Source organism: Oryctolagus cuniculus, chromosome 11 (assembly GCF_051225735.1).
Source record: "Oryctolagus cuniculus isolate XC-2025 breed Fujian yellow rabbit chromosome 11, ASM5122573v1, whole genome shotgun sequence".
Lineage (NCBI taxonomy): Eukaryota > Metazoa > Chordata > Mammalia > Lagomorpha > Leporidae > Oryctolagus > Oryctolagus cuniculus.
The window spans coordinates 119,400,353-119,408,368 of record NC_142877.1 but is presented as its reverse complement, the minus strand read 5'-3'; the positions used below and the strand labels follow the sequence as shown (position 1 = coordinate 119,408,368).

The following is an 8,016-nucleotide window of genomic DNA, read 5'->3' as shown; positions in this document are numbered from 1 at the left end:
AATTCTCTGGGCCTGCACTGTGGTGTAGTAGGTTAAGCCTCCAATTGTGGTGTCGGCATCCCGTATGGGCGCTGGTTCTAGTCCCGGCTGCTCCTCTTCCGATCCAGCTCTCTGCTATGGCCTGGGAAAGCAGTGGAGGATGGCCTAACCCCTGGGCCCCTGAATCCACATGGGAGACCTGGAAGAAGCTCCTGGCTCCTGGCTTCAGATCGGCGCAGCTCTTGTTGTTGCGGCCATCTCGGGAGTGAACCAGCGGACGGAAGACCTCCCTCCCTCTCCCCCCCCCCCCGCCCCGTCTGTAACTCTACCTCTCAAACAAAAAAATCTTTAAAATGTTTTTCTATTCCCCGGAAGAAGGTCTGCACCCATGGGCCCCGAGTCTCTGTCCTGCTCCACGCTGAGTTCATGGCTGGGGCGGCCCCGCTGATGTCAGAGCCAGCAGCCCACAGCAGGGGGCAGGGGGCTTGGAGCCGACAGAGCCTCCTCCTGCTGGGCCGAAGCCAGAGCTGGGCTCAGACAGGGCACGATGCAGCCTCGCCTTCTCCTGTAAGAACAGAAGTCAATAAGACCCCCGTGTGCACGACGGGGCTGCCAGGACCGGGAAACACGGCCTCGGTCTTCTCTCTTCTCCGCTACCCAGGGACCCTGCGTTCAGGCAGGAAGTGGAAACACAGGAGGGGCTGCCTGCAGGGGGCTCGCTGTCTCCGCACACCCCGGCGTGGGGTCCCCTCCGAGGGGGAACTGGCACAGGCCCCGCAGGGCGCTGGCTCCGGTCCACACTGCGGCCCTGCCTGCGGGGAGTCGGGACACAGCCCCAAGCACCTGGCTCCCACAAGGGCCGCAGGCAGCGGCAGCCCCGAGTGCTCGAGTCCGAGAGGGGCTGCACTTGGCTGTGTGGGCTCGGACAGCCACTGGGAGGACAGAGCTGGGAGGGGGCCAGGACCTGCAGGCATGTGCAGTGCTGTCCTGTGACAGATTGGACAGTGAGGCCCAGGCAGGTTCCTGCCACGCCCAGGTCACGGGGCAGCTGGGAAGCCCCCCTAAGCCAGCGTGACCCCACAGCGCTGCCCCCCTAAGCCAGCGCGACCCCACAGTGCTGCCCCCCTAAGCCAGCGCGACCCCACAGTGCTGCCCCCCTAAGCCAGCGTGACCCCACAGTGCTGCCCCCCTAAGCCAGCGTGACCCCACAGTGCTGCCCCCCTAAGCCAGCGCGACCCCACAGTGCTGCCCCCCTAAGCCAGCGTGACCCCACAGTGCTGCCCCCCTAAACCAGCGCGACCCCACAGTGCTGCCCCCCTAAGCCAGCGCGACCCCACAGTGCTGCTGTGTGCAGCCTGAACTTCCCGCTTCTGCCCCGTGGAGTCGGTGACCCCCAGGCCTGGCCACTTCCAAGTTCAAAGTCCATCCCTTATCATCCCCGCGGCAGGTGCCCCGTGGTGCTGACCGGCTCTGCACTGGGCAGTCCCCAATTCCTCTTCCTTCAGGCCTGGTGCCGCAGGGGCTGGGAGGTCCGGCTCTGCTCTGGGCCTGCGGGGGGTGGGCTCAGCCGGGCCCCACCTGGGGGCTCCTCCAGGCAGAGCTGACGCTGGGCCTCCCCAGGGCGGTGGCGTGGCTGCCTGCTGGGCCCGCAGACCTATGCTGGCTGCCGGGCTTGCTCGGGGTCCACTCCGGTCAGCTGAGGTGGGCGGAAGGGCGTGTGGGAGGGGGGAGGGTGTGGGCTACTCTGCTCCACCCTGGGCCTGCAGTCCCGCGCCAGCCGCCCTCTGGCCCCCTTGTCCACGCTCCTCTGTCCACCCGCCGCACGGCCATTGGCGTGGGCGCTTGGTTGCTGCTGTGAGCCTTCGCCCCTGTGGCTGTGCCCACTGGCAGGAGGCTGTGCGGATGCGCCACGCCTGTGACAGCCGTCGCAGTGTCCCACCCTGGGGACGTCCTGCCACTCCCAGCTCCGCCTCCATGAGGGTGGGGGGGGGTCTCCTGGAGTAGGGCTGGAGAGGAGGAGTGTGGCCCGGGCTCACTGGGTCTGGGCTGCCCCCGGCTTCCCCTGCCTGCCACCAACCCCAGGCTCTGAAATTGACCCTCTTCAGACTTTGCCAACCCCCGGCCTCCCGGAAGACACAGGCCCTCTCCTGCCTGTGCAGCCCCCCACCCCCGTGAACCCCGCTCCAGAGCTCAGGCCCACCCAACAGGACTCGGGGCCCCCTGCCGTGCTGGCCCAGGGACCAGTCTCTCCCACCCTTTCCTGGCCCTCATCCTGCACGGCTGCCCCATGCCCTGGCTGTGCCAGCCTGCGTCTGGCTCCTCTTCCGGGAGCTCAGAGCCCAGCTCCCGGCTCAGGGTGGGTTTGGGGTTTGCGACCTTCTTCCCTGAGTCTCACCCCAGACCAGGTGGGCAGGCCTCCGCTTCCCCTCTGCGGCTGCAGCCCCCACTCCCGGGGGCCCCTGGGCCGGGGACTTCCTTGGAAGGGGCTCGGCCTGCTGGTGTGTCGCTGGGTCATGGGGGGAGGGCAGGTTGTCTGCTCTCCTCCCTGTTCCATCAGGGGCACAGCTCAGTTCCGGGGTTTCTGTTGGGAGGGGGCAGCCTTGCGGAGCACAGCCGGTCACGCACCGTCATGGGGCTGTTTGCAGACTGTCTGCGGACGAGGGACACGATGCCCAGATGCCCACGCTGGAAATCAGGGAGCAGCCTGAGACAACGGGGCGCTCTGTGCACCCTCCCCGTGCCCCACACTCGCCCCCGGGGGAGACCTCAGTCCGCCTTCCTCAGGACTTCCTGTGGTGCCCATGTGCTGGGAGGCTGGGAGGAGAGAGACTCCCGCCTTCAGGATCGCAGTGTGGGTGCTTCTCTGCAGGGCCCAGAGCCCCCCTTATTCCTGGGGAAGGAGTGAGGTGGCAGCACCCCCACCCCTCCCTACCCTTCTCTCGCTCCCGGCAGAGAGGGCATGGGCACCAGGCTTCCCGCAGCCAGGCCCCCAGGAGAGGCTCAGCCAGGCGGAGGCTTGAGCAGGAGAGGCAGCAAAGACAGAGATGTGGGGACAGAGGGAGGAAAAGCCGTTGTGTCTTCAGTGGGCTCTGCGGCCCAGCTGTGAGCAGCCTTGCACCTGGGTGCCTGTGGGAGCAGGCGCCAAGTGGCACCGGGGAATGGGAGTGGCCGTGCTGCGAAGCAAATGCAGCAGGGCGGGAGCTGTGGCAGGATGAGAGCCGTGGCAGGGCGGGAGCCATGGCAGGGCGAGAGCCGTGGCAGGGCGAGAGCCGTGGCAGGGCGGGAGCCGTGGCAGGGCGAGAGCCGTGGCAGGGCGGGAGCCGTGGCAGGGTGGGGTGGGGGTTGGACCCGTGGTCCTGGGAGGCCTCTCTGAGAAGGCAACAGCTGAGCTGAGACCCGAGAATGAGAGGCCCAGAGTTCCATAGACAGAGGGAATAGCAGGTGCACAGGCCCTGGGGTGAGAACGAAGTGGGTATGCGCAGTGTGGCCGCAGCCCCAGAGGGAGGGGCACCCCGAGTGTCAGGGTGGTGGTACAGGGGCTGCATCACAGGTAAGGGGTCTGAAGAGTGTGTGGGGTGGGCATTTGTCCCAGCGGTTAAGAGTCCAGGTTCAATGCCAGCTCCCCGCTAATGCACACTCTGTGAGACAGCAGGTGATAATTCCAGTGGTGGGGTGTCTGCCACCCGTGTGGGGACCCGGGTGGGGTTCCAGGTTCCCAGCTCAGGCCTGGTTCAGCCTTGGCTGTTGCATGTTTGTGGACTAATGGGTATGAGCTATTTCTCAAAGAAATTAAAAAAAAAAAAGTGTACAGGTGGAGTAAAGTAAGCCTCTCTCTACCTCTCCTCTTTCTCTCTTTCAAATAAATAAATCTTAAAAAAAGGCTTTAAGGCCAGTGTTGTGGCTCAATAGGCTAATCCCTCCACCTAGCGGCACTGGCACACCGGGTTCTAGTCCCGGTCAGGGCGCCGGATTCTGTCCCGGTTGCCCCTCTTCCAGGCCAGCTCTCTGCTGTGGCCAGGGAGTGCAGTGGAGGATGGCCCAAGTGCTTGGGCCCTGCACCCCATGGGAGACCAGGAGAAGCACCTGGCTTCTGGCTTCGGATCAGCATGGTGCACCGGACGCAGTGCGCTGGCCGCATCGGCCATTGGAGGGTGAACCAACGGAAAAAGGAAGACCTTAAAAAAAAAAAGGGAAGAGGCCTTCATCCACTAATTCAAGCCCCACATGGCTGCAACAGCCAGGGCTGCGCCAGGCCACAGCCAGGAGCCAGAACACCCGCGTCTCCCGCATAGGAGGTGGGGGCCCAGTACTTGGGCCATTTTCTCTGTCTTTGAAAAAGCATTAGCAGGGGGTTGGTCTGGCGGCACACAGCTGGGCTTGAATCGCTCTGATATGGGATGCTGGCATCACAGGCAGTGGCCTAACCAGCTATGTCATACCATGGGCCCTCAACCTAAAATTTTATTAAAAGGAAAGTTGGGGGGGTTGGTGCATGGGAGCTGAAGAAACATGAGTTGGCGCTGGGGGCGTGTGGCACTTCACTAAGCCAGTGTATTTGCATATGTTTTACGTTTTCATAGCCAGTAAGCATTTAACCTTAAAATGCAGTAGTATGGCTGGCACCGCGGCTCAATAGGTTAATCCTCCGCCTGTGGCACCAGCACTCTGGGGTTCTAGTCCCGGTCGGGGTGCTGGATTCTGTCCCAGTTGCCCCTCTTCCAGGCCAGCTCTCTGCTGTGGCCCGGGAGTGCAGTGGAGGATGGCCCAAGTGCTTGGGCCCTGCACCCACATGGGAGACCAGGAGAAGCACCTGGCTCCTGGCTTTTGATCGGCATGGTGCACCAGCCACAGCGGCCATTGGAGGGTGAACCAATGGAAAAAGGAAGACCTTTCTCTCTGTCTCTCTGTCTCTCTCTCTCACTGTCCACTCTGCCTGTCAAAAAAATAAAAAATAAAAAATTAAAAATTAAAAATAAAAAAATGTGGTAGTACATACAAGTGCAAAAATATGTCCAGGGCAGCAAATCCAGGGCTACAGAGATCTGTGCTCACAGAGAGCCAACAGCCCAGCAGTAGGAGCGGGCGCTGGGAGTTCAGCACCACGGACAGCGACCCGGGGCCGCGGCAAACTGCAGCCGGTGGCTGGAGGGGTCTCCTGGGGCCAGGGGCTGCCCGGCTCTCCTCACCCACAGGGGCGGGTGCTCAAGCCCTAAGAGGCAGTCCAGGTCTCGGTGGGCATTTTTTGGCTCATGAGAATCTCAGCTACCGCTTTGTACATTTGAAGGTCACCTTTGCCAAAAAGCAATGGACCTTGCTCCGTGTCTCTCTCTGGGTGTTCTGTTCTGTTCCATGTATCTGTGTGTCTGCACTTGTCAGTCCCACGGCTTTGAGGTAAACAGCTGTACAGTAAGTCTTGCAATCAAGTCCCCCAACTTTGTTATTCTTTCTCAAAATTGTTTTCACTGTTCTCGGTTCTTCGCTTTTTCATACAAACTTAAGAACCAGCTGGTTAATTTCTACCAAACAGTCCCACGGGATCTTGCTCGAGACTGAACCGACTGCAGATGAGGGTCAGGACAGCCAGCAGCTTAGCAACATTATTGAGTGAACGGGGAGTATCTCCCCAATTCTTCAGGAAGTGGCAGGCAGGAGAGTGAAGGGCAGAGTGATGTGATTCAGGCTCGACCTCTAGGACGGTGGTCGCCTGCAGACACAGGGGAGCAAGGAAGCAGCTCCTCCCGGAGCCGCCAGGAGGGGATCCAATCTTGCTGGTGCCTCCACTTTAATCCAATGATGCTTGCATCACACCGCTAACCTCCGGGGCTGAGTGTGTGTGCGCACGTGTGTGTGTGACAGCGGCAATGGAGAAGGAATACAGCAAGGAGCACAGGTGCCACACCTTCCAGTGTGGCCGTCTCTCTCTCTCTCTCTCTCTCTCTCTCTCTCCCCCTCTCTCCCTCTCTCTCTCTTTTTCTGTCTCAGTGTAAATACACATATGTACTCGCTGTTACAATGGTGGGGCTTTTTTTTTTTTTTTGTAAAGTCTTTTGATCGTGGCAGATACACGAGTCTTCACTCCCAAACACTTCAGCCCGTACCTCCTGCAAAGAGCGTTCCTCTGCAGACCACAGCGCAGTTTTCAAATTCAGGGAACTTAAGATTAACACACGTGGTCTAGACAGAGCCCGCATTCAAACTACTGCCCTGGTAATGTCCTTCAGGCTTTTGGAAAAAGATCCCGAATGATAGTTTTTTTTTTTTTTTGTCTTTCATGATGCTGACACTTTTAAGTACGATGACAGCTGTTTTGTAAAACAACTCCGCTTTGCATTAGATTCAGGGTGAGTTTTCTGCAGGAACCCCGTGCAAGCAATGCCGCACACCAGGAGGTGCACGATGTCACTCGGCCACGCTCTTGGGGATGTTTATTCTGGGCACTCGGGTAACTTGGTTTCTTCACCAAGTCATTAAAATAATCCCATCAAGTCAGGGTTCTCTGGAAAAACAGGACCCACGACGTGACCATCTCCTAGGTCCACGATCCTCCATGTTTATTGTTTTACCTGGATGAAAAGCCTTCTCCTCCCTCCCCATTCGTTCATTCATTTTATGATGGAACTGGTGTTCTTTCCTCTCCCTCCCTAATTAATTTTTAAGCATTTCAATGAAAATCTTTAGGTACAGATACATATATTGATATGCTGTATCAATACACTGTATCTATCTATATATATAGACACTGTATTAAGTGGAGTTGCATCTCAGTTAAAACATTCCGGTATGGATACATACGTTGATACAGACGGATACATACGTTGATACAGAGTTTTGCTTCTGGTGAGACTGTACTGAAGTGGAGCTGCGCTGTGTATCTCGGGTTGGCTGCTGTGTTGGCCGTCCTGAGGGAGACGCAGCGCTGTTGCCCACAGCCGTGGTTCCTTCTCACTGCTGTATGAATGAGCACCTGCCGCACGGCTCACGCACCCGCCCCCGTGTGCGTCTGGGCTGTTCGCAGCCTTCGCCCGGTGCGCTCACACTGTACCCGATTCTGCCTTTGCTCGCCCTTCCAGCCAGTGCGTGTCCCTCCGAGCGTTCCCATCACTTCTCTGCGTACATTTTTTCCCTTGTAGGACGAGGGGTACTGAGCTCACCTTGCACTCTCCCGTAGCTGGCCTGTCCCCAGGAAGCCTCGGTCCTCTGTGTGTGTGTGGGGGGGCGGATTCTTGGGAGCAAAGATCTGGGTGCTGGGTAGCACTACCCGGTTATCACTGCGGTAAGGCCTTTTCTGAAGGCAGAAGACAGGAATATTTTTTAAGCATAACGACACGCCGACAGCTCCAGGACCGTGGGGTTCCCCTCTGCCCCCCCCCCCCGTGGTGAGCGCTTTTCCCTTGCTCGATCCCTCGAGCCTCTGCCCAACGCCAGCGTCCTGTGTCCCTCATCATGTCTGCGGCCCGAGGCGTCTTCTTCCTGAGCCAGGCCGCTCAGCCACTGGCCACTCCCATGCGGACCGCAAGCGGGCAGGACCGGACAGATCCCCGCAGGTGTGGCCTCCTCCCCGCCTCCCGCCCGCACCCCGGAGGCAGGGACCCCCGGGGCAGGAACCGGGAAAGGCGCCCAGGCCCCCGCTGCAGCCCTGAGCATGGGGCAGGTGCCTAACGCGAGTCTGCGGAGAGGAAGACAGGGCGAGCAGCGGCCCTATGGTCTCCCCAGGACGCGGTGTCCTCCGCGCGCCGCGCACGAAATGCAGAGTCCCGGGTGCGAGGCGCGCCTTGCCCCGGGGTGTGCAATGCGACCCAGCCGCCGGCTGCCCGCGGAGGTCACGACGCACCTGTCCTTACCTGATCCGACCCGAGCTGTCTGCAAACAGAAGCCGTCTCTGCTGCGCCACGGCCCCCTAAGCATCCGCCCGACGCTGGGGGCACCCCTCCCCCGCCGGAGGCCCCGCGCGGGGGTGGGGGACGGCGGCCGGAGCCCCGGCGGCCGGAGGCGGCGCCGTGACGTCATGCCCGCGGGAGCCGGCGGCGCGCGTCGGGC

General features: G+C 60.5%; 1 long non-coding RNA gene across 9 annotated transcripts; it reads right to left on the bottom strand.

Annotated features, from left to right (window-relative positions):
• Positions 1-290: 290 nt before the first annotated feature.
• On the bottom strand, positions 291-8,014 carry LOC149123652 (uncharacterized). 9 transcript variants are annotated; one of them, XR_016216376.1, is made up of 5 exons: positions 7,821-8,014; positions 7,131-7,264; positions 6,794-6,878; positions 1,445-1,675; positions 291-544 (listed from the first exon to the last, which is right to left on the bottom strand). It is a non-coding gene; the product is annotated as an uncharacterized LOC149123652 (long non-coding RNA). The 9 variants fall into 9 exon arrangements; XR_016216378.1 differs by lacking the exon at positions 6,794-6,878; XR_016216372.1 differs by having other exon boundaries at positions 6,794-7,264; positions 7,821-8,009.
• Between the last annotated feature and the right edge of the window lie 2 nt (positions 8,015-8,016).